The sequence below is a fragment of the Euphorbia lathyris genome, chromosome 2, assembly GCF_963576675.1.
Source record: "Euphorbia lathyris chromosome 2, ddEupLath1.1, whole genome shotgun sequence".
Lineage (NCBI taxonomy): Eukaryota > Viridiplantae > Streptophyta > Magnoliopsida > Malpighiales > Euphorbiaceae > Euphorbia > Euphorbia lathyris.
In genome coordinates, this window is record NC_088911.1 from 51,674,524 (window position 1) to 51,698,117 (window position 23,594).

General features: G+C 37.0%; 1 long non-coding RNA gene across 4 annotated transcripts in view; it reads right to left on the minus strand.

The window, feature by feature from the left end:
• Nucleotides 1–5,804: 5,804 nt before the first annotated feature.
• Nucleotides 5,805–23,594, minus strand: part of LOC136218179 (uncharacterized) — a 30,363-nt gene continuing 12,573 nt past the window's right edge. For 3 of the 4 annotated variants that reach the window (XR_010683671.1, XR_010683670.1, XR_010683672.1), the window contains 2 exons: nucleotides 20,252–20,333; nucleotides 5,805–6,064 (listed from right to left, as the gene is read on the minus strand). This is a non-coding gene — a long non-coding RNA (uncharacterized lncRNA). Of the gene's footprint in view, nucleotides 6,065–6,670; nucleotides 6,681–20,251; nucleotides 20,334–23,594 lie in introns of those variants that run through there. The other variant, XR_010683673.1, reaches the window with a different exon arrangement.

Here is a 23,594-nt window from a genome sequence, read left to right on the forward strand (position 1 = left end):
CTCAAACAGTCAGGAGGGAATTCCTTTTGCAAGATTCACAAACACACAAGGAAGGCAGGGAGCAAACAAGAACAACCAATCAAACAACAACAGAGGACAGAATCGCAAGCCAGGCAACAGAAACCAATCCTTATGTACCTATTGTGGAAATACAGGGCACATTGAGGAGATCTGTTACAAGAAACATGGGTATCCCCCAAGTTATGGCAACAGAAGCAAGGGAAACAATACAAGAAATTTCCAGCCTAAAGCCAACTCAACATCTACACAAAATAGAGAAAGAGGAGATACAGACTCAAGGGAAGAAGAAAATCACCAGAGCAATGGAAATGGTGACACTTTCACCTTTACCAGAGAGCAATACCAGAAACTAGTGTCACTCCTGCCTCAAGACAACATGTCAAAGCCTTCATCATCAGGGAGTAGCATCAACACATTCACTAAGCATGATTGCACTGGTAAAATTCTAAACACTGCTTTAGATAAGCCTACAAAATCCTACTGGATAATCGATACCGGAGCCACTGACCACATAATATGCGACATTAAGTTTTATAGCTCATATGAAAAGATTGATGATTGCAGTGTGTGTTTACCTAATGTGGAAACCGTGAATGTTCAATATATTGGCACAGTCTGTCTAAGCCCTGAGCTCACTCTATACAAGGTCCTGTGTATACCAAATTTTGAGTATAATCTTATTTCAACCAGCAAACTGTTAAGCACAAGTCAAATTTGTGTAGTTATAACTGGGTCACTGTGCATACTACAGGACACTACAAGATGGGAGAGGATTGGCTTGGCTGAGGAGCATGGAGGGCTTTATTATCTGAAGTTTCTTTTACCTATTATAGTTAGTGGTTCATCTGCATTGTCTTTTACAATTAAAGCCACAGTTTGGCACTCTAGATTTGGCCATCCTTCTTTTGAAAGGTTAAAGAGCCTCAAGTTACCATGTAATGACTTAACTCCTGTTAATGAAAAACCTTGTGACATTTGTCAAAGGGCTAAACAAAAGAAACTGCCTTATACTGTGAGTAATAGTGTTGCTAAGCATGCTTTCGATCTTGTTCATGTTGACATTTGGGGTCCTGTCAAGGAGTCATACAATGAACAACATTACTTTCTTACTATATTGGATGACCATACTATGTACACTTGGGTATCTATGATGAATTCCAAGGCAGATGCAAGGCTCATGTTACAGCAGTTTTGTCAATATGTGAACAGACAGTTTGGTGCAGAAATTAAAGCAATAAGGTCAGATAATGGGCCTGAATTCGCCATGAAGGAGTTCTATGCACAGCAAGGCATCATCCACCAGACATCATGTCCAGAAACACCCCAGCAGAATGGGAGAGTTGAAAGAAAACACATGGAGATAATGAACACCACTAGAGCCATTATGTTCCAAAGCTCGATGCCTAAAAAATATTGGCCAGAAGCCGTGATTCATGCAGTGTTCCTAATTAATAGATTGCCATCAGTATCTATACAAAACTCTACGCCTTATGAAAAGGTCTATGGAAACAAATTCAATGCAGAGCAATTAAAGGTGTTTGGCTGCCTCGCTTATGCTTCCACTTTGGACAGATACAACACAAAATTCCCAGACAGGGCAGTTCGATGCGTTTTTCTCGGATACAGAAATGGGATCAAAGGCTACAAACTAATGAACTTAAGCACTAATGTCGTTTTCTTTTCCAGGAACGTCAAGTTTTTCGAAGAACATTTCCCATATGCAGGAGAGACACTCAACTTCAACAACAATTTGTGCAGTGAAGATGAACTAGAAGCTTTGCATGATGCAGCTCTTGATGATGAAGAAAATATCACAGATGATGAGCAAGTCATTACTCTGAATGGAAATGTAGATCATACACCAAATAATGATGATGATGTGACAGAAAACACTAGCAATGCCCCTATTGAACCAGCAACAAGAAGATCTACCAGAGTCAAGACTGCACCAACATACCTCGGAGATTACCACGTCGCTATAGCACAAGGCATCACAACACCAAGATTATCAAATTCACAACATACATTGGAGAAGCATATATCCTATGCACAATTATCACATGACAAGCGGATTTTCTCAAACAATATGATGTGTCACACAGAGCCAAAATCATACAAGCAAGCACAACAAGACATCAATTGGCAACAAGCAATGAATGAAGAGCTTCTAGCTCTTGAGTCAAACCACACATGGGATCTAGTAACCTTACCTATGGGGAAAAGAACCATTGGATGCAGATGGGTTTTTAAGTTGAAGCACAAAGCAGATGGCAGCATAGCAAGGTTCAAAGCCAGACTCGTGGCAAAGGGATTCACTCAGCTTGAAGGTGTGGATTTCATATCAACTTTTGCCCCTGTGGCAAAATTTACAACAATCAGAACCTTATTGGCTATAGCATCAGCAAGAGGATGGTACTTACAACAATTAGACATAAACAACGCTTACCTTCATGGACATCTTGACGAGGAGGTGTATATGGCATTACCACCAGGATTTCACAGCACCACACCAAACCAGGTCTGCAAATTAAGAAAGTCCTTTTACGGGCTGAGACAAGCAGGGAGACAATAGAATACTAAACTCACACAAGCAATCAAATCTATGGGTTACTTCCAATCATCTGCAGATCCTTCCATATTCATCAGAAAGATTTCTAACTCAATCACTGTGCTGCTCATTTATGTTGACGATGTTATTGTTGCATGAAATGATGAATGTCAAATCACCAAGGCCAAACACAGACTTGACCAACTTTTCTGCATAAAAGACCTAGGTCACCTTCACTATTTCCTGGGGTTTGAAATTGCCAGAAATAATGGAGGCCTACATATGTCACAAAGGAAATACACTCTTGAGCTCTTACAAACTTCCCAATTCATCAGTTGTAAACCAGCCTCTTCCCCAGCTTTACCAAATCACAAACCAGCCCCTAATGCATACCTTCTAATTGATATTACCTCTTATCGCCAATTAATTGGCAAACTCTTGTACCTCACCCACACCAGACCTGACCTGTCGTACATAGTCAACCAGTTATCTCAACACTTGAATTAACCTACCTCAGATGATCAGCAAAGAGCGCATCGGGTCCTTTGCTACCTTAAGGGAACAATTGGACTTGGATTGTTTTTCCCTACAACCAATTCTCTGCAACTCCAAGCTTTCTCCGACTCAGACTGGGCTACGTGCCCAGATACACGTCGATCTTTAACTAGATATGTAGTGTTTTTTGGGCACAGCAATAGTTTCCTGACGCTCTAAGAAACAGAATACAGTTTCCCGCTCTTCATCTGAAGCAGAATACAGAGCCATGGCATCAACTTCATGTGAGCTTTATTGGCTAGCTAATTTACTTCACGACTTCAATATTCTTCACAACATGTCTGCCCTGCTCTTCTGCGACAATACCTCAGCCATGCATATCGAGAAGAACCCAGTCTTCCATGAGCGAACGAAACACATTGACATCGATTGTCATGTGATTCGTGAACGAGTCCAAAGTGGTTTAATCAGACTAATGCCTATCTCCTCAACCTTGCAATTGGCTGACCTTTTCACAAAGGCACAACACTCTCCACACCTTCGGTTCTTACTCAGCAAACTTGGCTTGTTCAATCTCTCCCAAGTCAAGTTTGAGGGAGGGTAATGGATTCACAGTAGTCAAAATCTCCAATTCCTTTAAATCCCTAATTTCCCAATTTCATCCACAACGGTAACATTGACCTTCTAAAAAGCTCTCCACCTTAATACTATCATATACCTCACCGTTCAAGAAATTGGCGATCCTCGTACAAGATTCCACCATTCACCTCCTGCCACCATTCACCGTTCTGTTATTCCTTCTACAACAGCTTTTGTCCTTTTCTTTTCTTGGCTTAACTCGCACGATTTATTTTCTATTTAGTCTGTAATTTCACTGCTTTGCAAATCAATGAGAATTTGAGGAAATTTCTATCATTCCACTACTCATTCATCTTAATAGAAAGCAAGATCTATGTTGTTGAGGAAGCTTTTGAAGTTGCTGCTAATTGCAACTGAGGTCCATACCAATTACATCAACTGAGCAGTGGTGGTCGTTGGCGGAGGAGAATAAACGGAGCAACGGTGGTCGTCGGCAGTGGCGAACAAATTGAGCAGTGACGACTGGTTTTAGGCAGATTAATTTGGAACCCTTATCCAAATTAACTCACAATACTCTATTGAATTTTTGGTACAGCTGTCTTAATTGTATTGGTCATGGCATACCACATCATATTTTGATGTGGTATGTCTAGCGTATAATATAATTTCTCGAACAGGAGATGAAAAGTAGTTAATCAAACACCCCCTTAAATTTGGGTTGATTAAAATTCTAAAATGGAAATTCAAAATATTCTAAAACTTAGATTTAATCCATTTAGTTTGATCATCAAGATTTATGTGAATGCTATAGTGAAACCAATTCTGAAATTGAAAAATAATCCTCCTAAAAAAATAATAAAATTTTAAATATGAGCATATTTAGAATTGTAGAAGTTGCCGAGGAATATGGGACAAAGTATGCAATAATTAGGAGCTATTTTTGTTGTGATATCGTCGGAAAGATTGAGATGACATGAAAAGGTTTGTAAATGATTTGGGTCCTAAATTTATTGCAACTAAAAAAGTAGGCATTTATAGGTACTACTAGGCACCCATTCTTTTTTAATGATTTACTACTACATTTTATTCTACACTATTCACCACAGCACCCCCAATTCAATTAGTGAATTTACTACTTATAATAGTAAAGGAATAAGTAGCAAATTCACTTTTGATTTTTTTTTTTTTTTTCCTTCTTTTTAAGCATATATCTGGGATAACAAGAAATGGTAAAATTTTATCATCAAAACTCTTATTTGTTAAAAAATATTGTGTTTTAAAAAATATTGGATAAGAGAAAATTTTATATTAGAAAATAAAATATTGACGTTGAAAAACGAGAAGTTGTGAGTAACTACTATTTTCGAAAGGGTACGAAAGAATAGAGTAATTTTATAAAAGTTTAGAAAAATGATTTACTCTTTTCGAACGAGTAAAACATTTGTTCACTTTCTTCAACATGATTCTGTCAAGTAATTTTTTTAGTTTGAAATTGCCAGACTTACTCTATTGAAATAAAAAGAAATAACGACCAAATTTGACCTATTATTTTACGAAAATGCAGATTTGGCCATAACATATAAAATGATGCAAATTTATATCCAACGTTTCCTAGCAAGGTCAATTTTACCCTTATTAAATGAAAATTTTGAACAGACCAATTTGAAAGTTATTTGACTATCATGTCGGAAATTCGAAACAAGTAAACTGGAATAGTTTCATACATTTTTAGTTAGTTATTTGTAACTAACTATACTAGTAACATAGTAAATATTTCTGGCAATTTGACCATTTTTTTTATTAAATTATATGTGACAGACTTAGTTATTAGCATTTTAATAGGTTTTTTTGTAATTGTGTTAGTAACATAATAAACATCTCAAACATAATTGATGCTTGAAAGGTTCGATATACCAATTAAATAATGGATAAACCAATTTTTTAAAATTTTCGGTAACATATGGGTAAAATTGATATTTATTAGAAACATTATAGATAAATTTGTACGATTTCATATATTAGAGTCAAATATGCACTTTCCTGAAAACGATGGGTTTAAATTTAGCTCTTACCCTCCAATAATAATAAAAATTCAATAACTTCATTAAAACAAAATGAAATTTGGTGAAACTCGAACGGTTACTAGCACAATTAACCCATAAGAAGTGTGTGATGTATGAGAATGGAACGTTTAGTTTATTTATGAGGCTACAATACAATACAAGGCAGGAACAGGAAGCATATTTTGTTGATTATATAATGATTATGTCCTTAGAATTTTGTGACATGATATTTTGTTTGGAAGAGATTCACTTGAGTAGCTTTTTCTTTCCCAAACCATTGCATACTTTGGACATTTGCAATTTGCACTTTTCTGAATTGTCCTCCTGTCCAACAGATTCATCATAGCATATATCTTCTCTGCATATCAACAACATTTCAATCATATCCTTCAATTTAATTCCTTCATTCTATCTAAATAAGTTGTTATTAAAGCAGTTTTATCCATTCACAACTTGTCAATGCAAAATTACAAAGATGATATCCCAATCACAAGTTTCTCTCAAGATTATGAATCTACTCTAACTTCACCCCAAAATTGAACAGAACAACAAGATTTACATAATCAAATTTGAATTACAAATATCCAATTCTTCAGCAAAATTGGACCATGAATGATTAACATAATATCCAAGGCAAAAACAATTCAACAAAAACACCTTTTCCCTGTTCTATATCAGTAACATAAGGAAATGTCATTAAGGCATTTATAAATTTTATATTAACACTAAGCTCAAAGAAAGTAATTTTGAATAAATGTCCATGAAGTTAATTATATTCCTGTATATAATAAAACTGAACAAAGTATAATTCCATAAACAGTGTGTTTACAGCACCCATAGCAATGGTCTTGCTCAGATTGTTTCAAATTAAAATAAAGCTTATGTAAATATCAACTAGCATCCAAAATTGTTACTACACTACATACATAAGCTGAAATAATATCAATATCATTGAGCATTTAAACCCAGCAGTCCTAATACCCAGAAAATAGATGACATTAGCAACCTTGTCCTAGTCTATTGGAAGATATTTTGATCACTTAAACACGATATCCAAACCATATACATACATGTATTGAACAGAAGATGATATGAAAATCTCTGAACTTGCAAATAAGCGTTAAACTTGAGTCGGTAACAATCAAAAGAACATAACTTGTCTGATCAATTTATCAGATAATAAAACCTCAGTTTACTGATTCACAAACGCAACAATATGCAGGACTTTGTGTGAGAACCAAATTGAATAACCCAAAGGCTTGTTATTGTGCCAAAATAGGAAAAAGAAGATGGAGATTACAGTAAAAAGGAAAGCTGTGCATGAAGAAATAGTAAGAAAATATTTCTGAATAAATCTATAGAAATAGGCAAAAGCTAGCTCCCAAAACTACAGTTAGGGAATGAGTACTGTTATCACATTTGAAGAAGCCCATATACGTTTTACTTAAAACTCAGTAAAAAGGACAGAAGTAATTTTCAAATTTAAGCTCCAGAACAAATTTCATCGATTTCAACCATGAGAGTAACATGTTTTATCGATTTCTGCCACTGCTACTTAACAAATACAACATACCAGTGAATCACTATGAATGATGGCAATTTAAAATTTACAACTTAAGGAAACTAGGGCATTTAAAGTAAACACTTGTTACACTAAACCAGAATTTATTAACGTTTTGCGTTAAGCTCCTGAAAAGAATGAGGAGAACATGTATTAATTACATGTTTCCTGCAAGTTGCATAACAGAAAGATATCATAGAAAACTATAAAATTTCTGGCTATCAACTATCAGATTGCGTGATGCAGGTCATATATGCAAGACACCTAAATGCCCCCCATCTCTACAGAGCCAACTAAACCAAGTGAGATACGTGATGACACAAGGAAAATAACAAAAAACATCTGATGACAACCATAAGTTGAAGCCAAATTCACACTCTAACGAAAATTAACCAGGTAACCCTAGAGTTCATTTATCCTGATCATAGACCTATTTGTCTAATTAAAGGGGTTAGGCTTGCACTCAACATCCTATACATAATATTCTCTCCTATAAACTATTGTCACCCTCTGACAATGATTTCAAGTAACCTTGATAAATTTCAGATTCCTAATTCAGTTCATGAAGCTCTCAGAATACCAAAATGGGGTAAAGCCATTTGCAAAGAAAGCTAGAGAAAAATGAGACTTGGGAAGTATCTGATCTATAAGTGGGTAAACAGACAGTTGGATGTAGTTGGGTTAATTAAAGTCAAATACAATGCAGATGGCAGTGTGAACAGGTTTAAGGCTCAATTTGTGACAAACGGATTCACTCAATCATATGGGATTGACAAGCAAGAAACTTTTGCTACAGCAGCCAATAACACAGTCAGGGTACTACTTTCAATGGCTTCAAATTTAAATTGGTATCTAAATCGGTTAGATTTGAAAAATGGTGAGGGATTAGAAGAATAGGAGGGCTAAATGGAGATTCCACCTGGGATATATACCTCAATTTAATGCAAGCAAAGTCAATAAACTTAAATGTCTCGATGTGGACTTCAACAATCTCTTTGGGCTTGGTTACTTACTAATGAGAAGACTTAAGTGTAACCAGTGTCAGGCAGATTACATAATGTTTCTAAAGCACTCATCCATTGGAAGCAAAGCAGTTGTCTACATGGATATGGACCATATTATAGAACCAGAGATAATTTAGATGAGGTGCACAAACTCTTAGCAAAAGAGTTTGAAATCTAAGATTTGCGGAATCTCAAATACTTGGTATAGAAGTGGCTTGATCAAAAAACGGCACATCAATCTCCCAATAGAAGTTTGTTCTAGAGCTTCTTAAAGAGATACAAATGCATGGATGTAACCTAGCAGAATGCTCCATGGTTCCATTATTCAACTCAATCTTAAGAGATGACGATACACTCATAAATATAATAAGATACTTTGTTAGTGGGAAAGTTGGTCCAGATCAGATATTAGTTTCTGGATATAAGAAGATACCAAAGGTTACTGGGAAACTTGGTCTGAGTCTCCCATATTAGACCAGATATTAGTTTCTCAATTGGTGTAGCTAGTCAGTTCATGAATAACCCAACCAAAAACCATAGGGAAACTAGTTATCAAATGTGTAGATATTTGAAACTGATAGTAGCACAGAAGTCGAAATAGTGTAATTCTAACTGGACTGAAGATGTGATTGATACGGTTCAGCTTCTAGATGTTGTGCATATGCATGGGGACGATTAATTACTTGGTGAAGTAAAATGTAATATGTTTGTGTCATGAAGGAGTGCAGAAGCCGAATTCAGATCTTTTTGGCATATGGCATTTTCAAAGGTATTTGGCTTGTAAGAGTTCTTAATGAACTGAAGCTTTGAAGTTACAAGATCAATCAAAATGTTCAGCGACATCAATCAACAATCATTATAATCAAGAACCTTGTTTTTCATGATAGAGCAAAGAAAGTGGAAATGGATTGTCATTTTGTTAAGAAATAATTGAGGCTTTTGCTATATCCCAACCCCTAAGCAAGTTGCAGATATCTTCGCTAAAGTTGTTCAAAGGAAAATTTTGAACATCTTAAACCCAAGCTAGGCTTTCCTATTTTTTAGTAGTCTTTACTAATCTTGTATATACGGGGCAGTATACATTCTAAAAACAAGTAAGGGTATCTCTTCTTAATATATAGTTGCTAATTAATATTCTTGACCTTATGGTAGCTCTAACTTCATTAAAAGTTAATACCCTCATGACAGGTGAAGTCAATAAAGCAAAGATCTAGTTGTAAGATTAGTGTTACAAGACTTAAAACATGAAATTATTTTACTAGAAAATATGTTCCTTTGTGTAAATGCAAAGGATTCCATTTTTCATCTGTTTTTTACAATAAGATGATAAATACAGATTTTTAGATTGTCAAATCTCAAGCTTGCACTCGAAGAGTAATTTAAGTCCATACTCGTTCAAGCTTACTAATATGCACTATCAATAGAGAACGGGCCACCAATGTTTTAGATCAGTCCAACATACCCAAGGAGTGGAAGGTCTATACTAGGAGGAACAAACAAAAGAAGTAAAAGACATCAGAGTTAGTTGATGAGGTGAGGTGAGGTGAGGATGAGCTGGCAGGAGTAGTAATAGTTATTTTGGGCAATCAGAAGGAGGGTATTTCGGGTAGTATGTTTGGGAGTTTAAGGGAAACTCCGCCTATGAGGGTCACTTGGTGGCATTTACAGCCGGTCCCAAGCCCGGACAAAGGAGGAAGGTTGCGGTAGGTTTGTGGCGGCCAGCGTAAAACTTAGCCACATCTTATGACATGAACCAAAATATATGGTTCATGTTAGCCGACCCCGAATCATTTCGGGACTAAGGCTTTGTTGTTGTTGTTGTTTGGGAGTTTAAGGGACAGGAGGATGCAGGGTTTTGGGTATCGAATATCTGCTGATTTTCTGTTTGGCTGCAGTTGTGTGTGTTTGTGAGTATATTTGCTAATGCTAACCTGTGGGTTGAGTTTGAATATCGGTTCTCTATCAACTAGCATAGTGGTGTTACATTTAACTCGAAACTATCTGCATGATTCTGGCCATAAGACTACAGTTAATTCAAGTCATAGCTAACCAAAGAAATGAGTAGTGAAAATTGAAATCAAGCAGAATCAAGTACTAATTAAGAGCTCTAAGAATAATTATACAAAAGGATTAAAGATCATCCAAAATTAAAAAGATTAAAAAAAAAAACTATGCTTTCATGATTAGCAAAGAGCCATAAGAAAGTTAATAGCACAAGAAGGACAAGAAAATGAAGATCACTAAGCATATCAGCTATGAGTTTCAAAACCTATGCCTAGTGTCAGAAATAATCCAATATGGCATATCATTGGACTGAAACTTACATGACAGTCTAGGCAGCACGCAGAGATGGGCAAGAGAATCAATATTAGATTCCCCTTGCAAAGATAACATACTTCATCTATCACCATTCGCCACATGAGATGTTAAAGAACGTTTAGAACTTTTCTAACATGTTTAAGTGTTTATAGGCTTTCCAAGCTCAACATTGGTAATCAAATTTCTTTACAATGAGCAATTGCGTGCTAATATATCTAGACGGCTAAGTAGCATAGTATCACCTCTTGAAAAAATTGGCATATTATTATATCACTTCCAAACAAAGTTTCAGCTCCCTCCAAAACAGAGAACTGGAGAAAACCAAGATAGTAAGACAGGTATGCATAATTTATATCAGCTTCCAGCAAAACTTGTCCAAGGTTCTCTTGTGTTGTTCATCTTTTCAATTATGTATCATTTGCAGGTAAAGCACCACAGAAAATTCCTAATTGCTGGGAATAAAACTGTTGTCTTTATGCCTACTTGAAAGAATATATGCCCGGGTTTTTTTTCTTACTCAAAGGCTACATAAATATCTTCTAAGATTTTCTTATGATGATGATGATGAGCTCATAAATTAACATACCATAACTACAAAGATATAGACAAAAATATTGCTTCTAATTGCATTGGAGTAAGTAATTCAATCAATATGATACATTTCCAAATAAAAAATCTTACTTCATCGCATAACTCAATCTGGGGTTCCCTCTTTTATTTAGGCGAGTAATTTATCTTCATCTGTGCATTCACTATGCTATGGAACTTTTCTCAGGTTCATCTAGTATTTTCCTACAGTCAGAAGAGTGAATACTAGGCAAGCAAACATCTACCCATTCATACAGAATAAGCATATGACATGCCACATACATGACTGTAAGAGGTTATAAAAGATAATGCACAATACAAAGGATCTGAAAATGCTGATGTACTATGGCATCAGTGAAAAGCAGGACATAGGTATCCATGAACACTGATTCAATAGTATGTGGTTGATAAGCAAAACGCAAGGGATATCTGTGATTTGTGAACAATGATTTATAATTTCTCATCCATTCAAATTCAGGAATCTAGTGAACCCAGTCTGACATCTAGCCGGATATCTATTCATGCTAGACAAAAAGCTAAGTGTTAGTCATTGTTAAGTCTGTGAAATGCATTACAAAAGATATGAATTTAATCATCATGGATGTATTCAAAATATACCATCTCAAACCACGTAAAGTATGGTTCATACGATTATAGTATTCAAGGATGGTTTCCAAATAAATGCAGCTAAAAAAATGAATTGATACTAAATACATTCAGCCTAGCATGAAATATCCAATCTGCTTAAAAATCCTAACCCCTAATCAGAAGACATGATAAAACAAAGGGTGAACAATTATGAAGTCCCTCAGATTTTTACCTAATGCACTAGTCAGTCCCTACGTTTTAGAAATAATTATTTAGTCCTTATGCTGAAGTCAACATTCAAATTAGACCAAATAAAATATAAAATGACAAAATTACGCTTTAATCTATGTTTTAATAATAAAACATCTTATTTTCTTATTTTATGTTTTTTTTTCTTTTACCCCACATAATCATAATCTCTCCAATATTAAGTAATTGATTTATTAACTTTTATATAATTATAGAACTTTAATTAAATGATGTAGAACTTATTCATTAAAAAATAAATGAAAAATATTTTAATAATTATGAAAATATGAGTATAACTACATAAAATAAAAATTGTAAAAGTGAATTTTTTTAATCTCTAATAAACCTTATGGATGAAATGAATGAAAAAAATATGATTTTTTGAAAAAATTATCAAAAATTTATAATAATATTTAATGTTAGTTCAAAGATATTAGATTAAAGAATAAAGAAAAATGATAATAAAAATTTAAGAGAGTAAATAATAGAATTTATTATAATTAATATACATAAGTTATAGGAATTTCGGTGTATATAAACTACACAAAACTTCATTAAATATGTTTTTTTATTTATATTAACTATAGGGGCAATTTTGTATTTTCCTATACAAAAACAAATGGAGGAACTAAACCGTTGATTGAGATAAAACTTAAGAACCTTATAATGACATGATGGATCTAATAGTGTGTTAAGTAATGTAATTTCCTGTATTTGGTATATCACAACACTTTATCTTACATGAGCACATATATATATATACAGATTTTGTATATTGGATCTACCTCTAAAGTCAATGTGAACTCTATCCTACAAGCAACCTAAAATCTTGTGGCAGCAGTCTATAGCATACTATAATTTAATTACATAATTACACTCCCCTTCAAGATGTGGCATAGATATTAATCATGTCCAGCTTGTTACATATATAGTTAACCCGACTACCCGGCAATGCTTTGGTAAATACATCTGCTAATTGTTCCCCTGTTCTGATATGTGGAGTTGTGATTGTGCCATCTTCTAGCTTTTCTCGAGTAAAGTGGCAGTCAACTTCTATATGTTTTGTTCTTTCGTTGAATACAGGATTAGTGGCAATATAAATAGCTGCTTCATTGTCACACCATAACTTCATAGGTTTAGTCTGAGCAAACACGATCTCACCAAGAAGATGTCATAGCCATACAAGTTCACACGTAGTTTGCGCCATAGCCCTGTATTCAGATTCTGCACTGGATGTGATACCACACTCTGTTTTTTAATCTTCCACGATATGAGGTTGCCTCCGACAAATACGCAATAACCCGTAGTAGAACGCCTATCCGTAAGATCTCTTGCATAATCTGCATATGTAAAACCTTCTACAGTATGATGACCATGATTTTGATACAGTATCTCATGTCCTGGAGTCCCCTTTAGATATCTCAGAATGTGACTAACAGCATCCCAATGTGAAGTTCTAGGGGATGACATAAATTGGCTGACCACACTCACTGCGAAGGAAATATCAGGACGAGTGATTGTAAGATAGTTCAATTTTCCAACGATCCGTCTGTATTTTTCAGGATTCGGAAGTAACTCTCCATCGCCAGTCTTCAACTTCCCATTCGGTATCATAGGTGCATCACAAGGGTTTGCCTCAATCAATCCAGCATCATTTAACACATCTAGGCAATACTTTCTCTGAGTGAGATAAATCCCTTTACGGCTTCGAAAAACTTCAATCCCTAAGAAATATTTCAATTGTCCTAGGTCCTTAGTCTGAAAACAAGTACCAAGGAAGTCTTTCAATTTATTAATACCAGTCTCATCATTCCCAGTAACAACAATATCATCTACATACACCACTAATAAAATGCACCCGGAACTAGATGATGAGTAGAACACAGAATGATCATAAGCACTTCGACGAAGACCAAATTCTTGTACGGCAGCACTGAATCGCCCAAACCAGGCACGAGGAGATTGCTTCAAACCATACAAGGACCTACGCAACCTGCAAACTTTGTCGGACTCCCCCTGAGCAACAAACCTAGGTGGTTGCTCCATATAAACTTCCTCACGTAAATCACCATTCAAAAAGGCATTCTTGACGTCAAGTTGATAAAGTGACCAGTTGTAAGTAGCAGCCAAGGAAACAAACAATCGAATAGAGGAGAGTTTGGCAACAGGGGAAAATGTCTCTAAATAGTCGATGTCATAAGTCTGAGCATAACCTTTTGCAACCAATCGAGCTTTCAGTCGAGCAACAAAACCATCCGGGTTGAATTTGACAGTGAACACCCATTTGCAACCAATAGCACGCTTCTGAGATGGAAGAGACACGAGATCCCAAGTATGATTCTGTTCAAGGGCATGGATTTCTTCTTTCATTGCTTGAAGCCAGCCAGGATGAGTCAGTGCTTCAGAGAGAGAGGAAGGAACAGCAACAGAATCTAAAGAGGCTACAAAAGACTTGGAGGAGGGTGATAACGCATCATAACATACAAATGAAGAAATTGGGTAAGTGCATTGGCGGGTACCTTTGCGGAGAGCGATAGGAAGTTCAAGACTAGGATCTGAAGATGGGGAAGGATCTGGAGACGGAGCAGGAGGGGGAACACTGGCAACTAGATCAGGTGGAGCTGTAGCACTTGAGGGATGCGTGCGTCGAGAATAAACGTGACGGATAATCGGGCGGGAAGGAGTAGAAACCACCTGCTCACTCACAGTGTAAACAAGATAATCATCATCAACAGGACTTGACACATTAGTGGAGTCACGACTAAAGAAAGAAGTGCTTTCAAAAAACGTAACATCAGCAGACACCAAATAACGGCCCAAAGAAGGAGAGTAGCAATGATACCCTTTTTGAGTCCGAGAATAACCTACAAAGATACATTTGATTGATTTGGGATCAAGTTTGGAGACTTGTGGTCGCATGTCTTGGACAAAACAAGTACACCCAAAAACACGTGGTGCGAGAGGAAATAAAGAAGACGAGGGAAATAGAAGGGAGTATGGAATCTGACCATCGAGGACTGAAGAGGGCATACGGTTGATGAGAAAACAGGCAGTAGACACCGCAGCTGTCCAAAAAACTTTAGGAACCTGCATATGAAACAAAAGTGCGCGAGCAACTTCTAATAAGTGACGGCTCTTACGTTCAGCAACACCATTTTGTTGAGGGGTAACGATGCAAAAAGTCTGATGAATAATACCATGGTGAGAAAGATATGATTGAAATGTGTGAGATACATACTCGTTAGCATTGTCACTTCGCAAAATACAAACAGATTTGTTAAAGTGTGTGCGAATCTCAGCATGAAAGGTACAAAAGACAGTAAATAATTCTGAACGAGATTTCATAGGATAAAGCCAAGTAACACGAGAATAATCATCAACAAAGGTTACAAAATAACGGAAACCAAGTTTGGACACAACAGGACATGGACCCCATACATCAGTGTGCACCAAATAAAAGGGAGACTCGACACGTTTATTGATTCGCGGAGGATATGAAACTCTATGATGCTTAGCAAACTGACAAGCTTCACATTCTAGAGTACAATCACGCGGAAGACTCGGACATAATTTTCGCAAAACTGGAAAAGACGGATGACCAAATTGACAGTGAAGTTGTAAAAGAGAGGCGCTTGTGCAGGCAATGGATCTTGGCACCTGTCGAAAAGTTGAATCAAGTACATACAATCCATTCACCAAGTTCCCTCTACCAATAATCTGCTTCGTCCCAAGATCCTGAAAAAAACAATGGGTAGGATAGAAAACAACACAACAGTTAAGAGCCTTGGTAAGTTGGCTGACAGATAATAAGTTGAGAGGAAAATGGGGTAAACATAAAACAGTTGATAAAGAAATAGTAGATGTTGGGTGAGCTGTCCCTTGTCCAATTACAGAAGCACTTGAGCCATTGGCAAACATAACAGATGGTAAATTGGTCAGATGTTGAAAAGAAGAAAGGATACCTGTGTTGCCGGTCATATGGTCTGTAGCACCAGAGTCAATAACCCAACTACGAGAGGAGGTGGATAGACATGCAGCAGGATTACCTGGATCAGTTGAAACGGAGGTGGAGGTTGATGGTTGTGCTGCATCATAAGTCGCAGAAAGCTGCTGAAACCGAGCATACTCATCCGCAGAAATGGTGACAGAGGACGGAGTGGGGACGATACCATCATGAGTTGCAATATTGGCTGATCTCCTATGAGCATTCGGTCCCGAGTATTGAGGCGGTCTACCATGTAATTTCCAACAATGTTTCTTAACATGCCCTTCTCCCCCACAATGATAACAAGTACGGGGGGAGCTACGGTTACCACTGGAAAGAGTATTGTCTCCACCTCTACGACCTTGATTGGCATTGCTTACCAATGCTACTGTGTCAGAAGACAACGAACTAGAACCCATTACGCCATTCTTACAAACGTTGAGTAACCGAGAATAGACTTCCGCGAAGGATGGAAGTGTGCCACTCGTCAACAGTTGTGTACGGGCCACATCATATTCAAGACCTAAACCCGCCAAAAAGTACTGAACAACAACACGCTCCTTCTGTGCTTGCATTTGTTTCACATCAGATACAATTGGGAACATACTGTTCTCTTCCTCGTATGCCTGTTTCACCTCAGTGTAATATTGCAGAAGAGAGCGATTTTTTTGTTCTGCACGATAAATTTTTAACAGTAACATATGAAGATGAGACATATCCTTTTTGTGAGCATAAAGAAACTCCAGATATTCCCATAACTCCTTGACAGTTTCACAGTGAGTTACAACATCATCAACAGTGGGATCGAGAGTGTTTTGGATTTGATTAAACAGTTTGTAATCCTCCATTAACCATTTCTTACGAGCATCAGCATTTGTTTTAGGTGGGGGATTACCAGTTAAATGGTCTTCTAAATCTACACTATTGACAAACCTACGTATAGTGCGTTGCCACTGAGTATAGTTTTGACTCCCAAGTAATTTTCTATCCGTAATTTTGGAAGAACCTAATGTGAGTTCGGTGACAATTTTCTTTTCACCCACTTCTGCCATTTTGAAAGTAAAGACTATGTTTTTTTTTTTTTGTTCTCTTTTTTTCTGTTTTTTTTTTCCCTAGATTTTCCCTTTTTTTCTGTTTTTTTTTGTTTGTTTTTCCTTCTTTTCTCTCTTTTTTTTTGTTTTTTTTTTCTTCTTCAGCAGTACACTTAAATAAAAAAAAAAGAAATAAACAGCACTAAGAAGCCCACAAGTTAATACACGCTAAACCGGGAGAGAAAGAGAACAGAGGGTTCAAAGAAGGACTTTCCTGGAAACTGTGAGAGAACAGGGTGGCCGGAAATGGAATTCCGACGCCAGGAAGGCAAAACGGCGCGGCAGAGGAGATCACACGCGCTGTCACACGCCGGCGCGTGGTGGCGGAGCAGGAAGGTGCGGAGGCACGTGAGTCTCACGCGCAGGTCAGACGGTGGTCGGATTTCGGAACGTGGCCGGTCGGAGGCGGAGAAGGTGACTGGGACAGGTGGTGAGATAAACTGAAACCTAAAAAAAATGCTCAAGAGACACAAATTCTTCCCTGGGAAATACTACCCAGAAACCAAACTCAACTCTTCTTCCCTGGGAAATACTACCCAGAAACCCAAAAACAAAATTAGAGCACCTAAGGCTCTGATACCATGTAATTTCCTGTATTTGGTATATCACAGCACTTTATCTTACAGATTTTGTATATTGGATCTACCTCTAAAGTCAATGTGAACTCTATCCTACAAGCAGCCCATATCTACCCTACAAGCAGCCTAAAGTCTTGTGGCAGCAGTCTATAGCATACTATAATTTAATTACATAATTACAAGTAAAAACACAAGGACCTTATAATTATTTACCCTAAAACAAATAACCAACCACCATATGTGATTTCACATCTGATAAGGAAAGAGCTGAAACTATCATCTGCTCGTACCAAAAACTCTCAACGTTTTAAGGGTAAAGATGTTGAATCCATACCATATCCAATGTAGGTAATCTCAGTTTTTCATATTAGTCCATACATTTATGACCATACAATGACCATTGATAGAGAATGCATTCTAGTGTTTAGGTTTCATCATTCCCCATTGTTATCCGGCAGGTTAGACCAATGTGATAGATAACAAATATGCAAAAGAGTACTAAGCAACAGAAAAAAATGGAGACAGAGGAATCAGGGAGTTTTATTGATAAACTTTAAGGAAATAGCAAGAAGATAAGCCAAACAGGAAAAGGAAATGATAAATCAGCAAGACCTACTCTTACTGCCTAAGCAGCATTGCCGAAAAGCAAAACAAAATTAATATCTGTCAAAACAAAACAACCCCTTGTTTGGAAACCTTCATTTGGATGGATTTAGAAGGAATTTGATTCAGTTGAATTTTATTTTCTTAAGTCTCTTGTCTGGAAACAAATAAAAATGGAAGAATTCAATCATTTTCCTTAGAAAACAAGCTGATTTGATAGAATTGTAAATCATGTAAGGATTCAATCGAATTTTTATTTCCATTAAGTGACTTTGTTCCAAACAGCACCCAAAGCAAACCAGCAAATATGTAACTGTTCTGAAATTTCTGAGTCTACCCAAGGAGTAACTAACTCCTTTTAGGATCAGCTTCCACGAGTCCATTGGCTATATTTCTTCTAGAATACCTCTGCCATATATTAGGCCCATGAGACAATTGGTCTAAGAGCCGGCCCTCAATGTATTCTCTATCAACCATCCATCCTAGGACACGTGACTGAAAGCTTCACAGTTCTCAAAACATTTTAAATACTTCAAGTTCCAAAATTCTTCCATAAGCTATTCCAGACGATGTCTGTTCATTTTCGAGATCATACCCCAAACAAACAGTCCTATTCTAGATGTTTGATGCGTATTAAATGTACATCATGGTAATCTAAATTCCTGTAGTAAGGAAGTGAAGTTCATAACAATGATTAACTACAATTGTTTCATTCCCACTTTCGAGCTTCCAAACACTTGTCAAAGTCATCCAGTAATCATACCCCAAAAATACTATTCTTATTCAAGATGCTTCGCATGTGGTATATGTACGATATGGCAACCTAAATTCCTGAACTGAGTGAAATTCATAAACAATAATTAACTACTGTATTAAATGCATAGCATGCTTAGGCTGCTGTGACAGCTATTGAGCTGCTAGTAGGGCCACTATGTTTCCTTAATTATAAGGAAACCCTTATATATATATATGTATTCCTCTTAAGTTAAATGCATTCATATGGTTCTTTAAATTACATGGTACCCCATGTATTTTTTTCTATTTACATGGCATTTTACAACTATAATTGTTAGTTTCCTATTTTTGAGTTTGTAACCACCTGTGAAAGTCTTCCGGTAAAGATCGCCCCACTTACCCAATCCATCACAACAATTACCTACCTTGTGTAGTAGTTCATATGTTCTTGAGACTGCATAATGGTCAGAATTCCTAAGAAATACTCCAGAGACAAAACATTGAGGCTTGAGGAATAATAACTACTGACAAATAGGAAGGCACTTCAGTGTTTTGTTATCTTTCTTTGTACGCATGCAACTGGAAGTTACCAATCCCACCCTCTCCACATTTACAGTTCCAAACTTTCCAAATACCAACTCTGTTAGTTTTGCTCTTTGGTGTCAACCAGAGAATCTATTAGCAATCAGGACAATTTATATCTTTCATGTTCAATAATTCCTATTTTACATGTGACCTCAAGAATATAAAGTCATAGTACTTCAGTACATTGAAAGGTTATATTCTGCACAACCACAATTGGCGAAAAATTAAAAACAAAATAATTTTTATTATTTTTCTTAACGTTGCCAACATTGAAGTTTGAAAACTACTTGATAATCAAGCAATAAACATTAGCTACGCTGGAGAATATTAGAATCACTAAAAGCACAATCAGTTTGGCCAATCCTAGACATCGATAATGATTTCTTAAAAAGATCTAAATGAATAGACATGAAAAATACTGCAGAACAATGCAAATATACTATCATTCAAGATCCTACAAATGTAGAAGCCACCAAAAAGTTTCATTCTACTTAGATTTCTATCACATTAGTTCAGTCAGCTGGAAATGGTAGCTAAAATGACAAGTTTGCAGTAAGTCCTTACAAGGGGCTATTGAGCTCCATATACTAAACCCTACTTGACTAATCATCTCTGCATAGCACAAAATATTTATCATTGACTGCTTCAAAAAATTGTACCTTTATTCTCTACTTCAACCTCATTCCTGATTGTTGTAACAACTCCTTCCACAGAAATGGAGACAGGGTCAATTGTAGCCAGCTTCATCACAAGAATGTATAGAAAAGTAAATAAGCATGAAGTCTTCAGTGGAACTTACTAAAACAAGCTTCTAAAGAAGACAAAGTTGCATACAGTTTAAGAAGAATTCAACGTAATTTATTGGGCATTGAACTCGTATTAGGTTTATGAAATCTCTGGCAATATCAGTTATATGTTCTCAAATTTTGAGAAGCACAAGACTTGTGAGATAATCTATAACATTTAAGAGAGGGAAAATTAGGATTAACCTAAATCAAATGAACATGCTGTCAAATAAGATTAGCCTCAAATGAACTATAGTCACAGTTGATGAAGCATAGGAAGCAAATTACAGGAACTTGTGTATCAGGTTACATACCTCATACCTGGTCTTTGTTGCATGACCAATACCAATTAGATACTGCTCATATAGATAGGTTAAAATTCTATTAAGACATAGAAAACAGAAATTCAACATACGAAAAGAGATAAAACAAATCATTTGGAGATTAAAATGTTAAAAAATGAAGCTATGGACTCTTGAAAACGCCAACAACCTCACCCAACTCCCAACCTCCCCACCGTCCAGATTTAATATGCCGGCAATAGCATTCTCTAAAATCCAGTATAAGCTGAGAATTTTTAATCCCAATAAGCACAATTACTTGCATGGATCAATCATTATGGTTAAAATACCTGCCTTGCTACACAGTACTCACGTATGTCCCTACCATTTTTCTATTTCATCCTTGAAAACAAAAGGCTTTATATTGTCCATCAAAGATCAATCAAATTGGTTTGCGAGAATCAATCAATTAGCAATCAATATAAACAAAAACCTCATCCAACATGATTGAACAAAGCAAGTGGAAATTGATGTTACGTTGTCCAGAGAGAATTGAGGCTTTTTCGATATTCCTATCCATCAGCAATTTGCAGATATCTTTACTAAAGTTAAGCAAATGAAAATTTTGACTTAAATCCAAGTTATGCATAATCAACACCTACAAGCTCAGGGGATAAAAATATGGCGATTAGGTTTGGTGACGTGAATGGGGTGCAGACCCAGGGGATTGCATTCTCTCCCATATCTAGGGTTGGGAATAATGTTGCAGGGCAGTTATCTTGGAAAGATACGGTAATGGGGGTGGTGGTTGAGGAGGAGCCTGGTATGGAGGAAGTTTTGATGGAGGGAGATGATGATGATATGGTCTCGGACTCTGATGAAGAGAATGGTGATCAAGATGATCCCCTTTGTCCTGTGATTAGGCTGTCCTCAGTGGAGAAGCGGGAGCTCAGGAGAAAGTGGAAGCTCTCCTTAATTGTTAATGTGCTTGGAAAGAAAATTAGCTTTAATTACTTCGCTCAAAGGATCCAAGCTCAGTGGGCTAAGAAAGGTAAAGTCAGTATTACTGACTTGGAAAATGATTACTATGTAATCAAATTTACTCGTGCTGAGGATTACAACGTTGTGATCAATGGGGGTCCGTATATTATTTCCAACCATGTTCTGGCCTTGAGGCCTTGGATTCCCAATTTTAATCCTCATGATTGCTCGGTAAACAGGATTTTGACCTGGGTAAGGTTTCCGGGCCTTCCTATAGAATACTATAGTGAAAGTTTTCTCAACAAAATAGGAGGTTTGGTCGGGAAGGTTCACCATGTGGACAAAACTACAGTTGGAGCTATTAGAGGGAAATTTGCGAGGGTTTGTATTGATGTTGATCTTGCAAAACCTCTGTTGTCAAAATTCTGTGTTCGTAACAAGGTGTACCTTGTTGAGTATGAAGGCCTACATAATATTTGTTATGATTGTGGGATGTATGTCATACTAGGGAGGGTTGCTCTAAGAGGGATAAGGTGGTAGTTGAGGAAGCTGGGGGGAATATCAGAAGGACAGAAGGGATCCAAGATGATGGGGGAAGTTTTGGTCCCTGGATGGTGGCGAAAAGATCTGCTAGACGAAGGGCTCATCCTCCTGTTGCTCAAAATCGTCCCCCTGATATCAATATCAATTCTAATATAAATTCTAGCCTGCCAAACCCTAATACTAATTCTAGTATTAAGGAGAAGCCTAGCCCCAATACAAAGGTGTTTTCTGGGGTTGTTTCAGGTAACACTTCAGGGTCCAGATTTGGAGCCCTAACCATTGAGGAAGTCCACGTTTCTGACCAGGCTGACGTGCAGATTGATCAAAGCATGCCAGGGTTAGAATCTGCTGAACCCTCAAATAAGGTGAGTGAAACTGTTAATCCCCTCTTTGTCTCTAAAGGTGAATCACAGGTGGGGGCCCAGACTTTTGCTTACCAAAGGAAGAAGAAGCTAAAGGAGGATAATATCCCTAGTCAGGGTGGTGATCCTGGTATTGGGAAGACTATGGGTGTTATTAAAACTAGTTTGAAAAAACTAAAAGGAAAGCAAAAAGGTGGCCATAGTTCTATGGCTTTACCAGAGAAGAGAGGGCCTGCGGGTTCTTCGACAAGGCTCTTAGAAGCCCCTAATAAATACCTGGCATAGGTGTGGTGGGTTCGGTCAGTTTTTCTCCTTTCTATGGATTTGTTGCTTTGGAATGTTAGAGGTGCGGCTAGCAAGGCTACTCGCATCCATGTTAATGACCTTATTAAACAATTTAATCCTTCTTGTTTTGCTTTATTGGAGACTAAGATTAGTGGAGATAAAGCTGATGAGGTGGTTAAAAAGTTTAGGAATTGGATCTGTATTAGATCGGAGGCAACTGGCCGGGCCGGAGGGATCTGACTTTTCTGGAAGCTAGATCGGGTTCATTTTGATATTATTAGCATGGATAAGCAGTTTATTCATTGTAAAGTGAGTGTCCCTGGGAATATACCTTTCTTAATTACCCTGGTGTATGCCGACCCTATTTTAACCAATAGGAAACGGCTTTGGGAGGTTCTTTACTCTTTGAGTGTTAGCATATCTGAGCCTTGGTTTGTGGCGGGTGACTTTAATGATATTGCTTTTATGAGTGATCAGAGAGGAGGGTCTAATCATTATGTTAATCGTTGCCTTCACCACAAAAATAGCATGGATTTATGTGGGCTTTCTGATCTTGGGGCCTCTGGTCATAAGTTCACTTGGAAGCGCAACAGTACTTTTGTTCGTTTGGACAAAGTATACGCTAATGTTTTAGCTCAGACTTCTTTCCCTGAATGCTCTGTGTTGAATCTCCCTTTCCGTCATTCGGATCATTGTCCCATTTTATTTAGGCTGGTGAGAGGCAATCGTCGTAGGGGAGAGAGACCTTTCCGTTATCTTATGGCT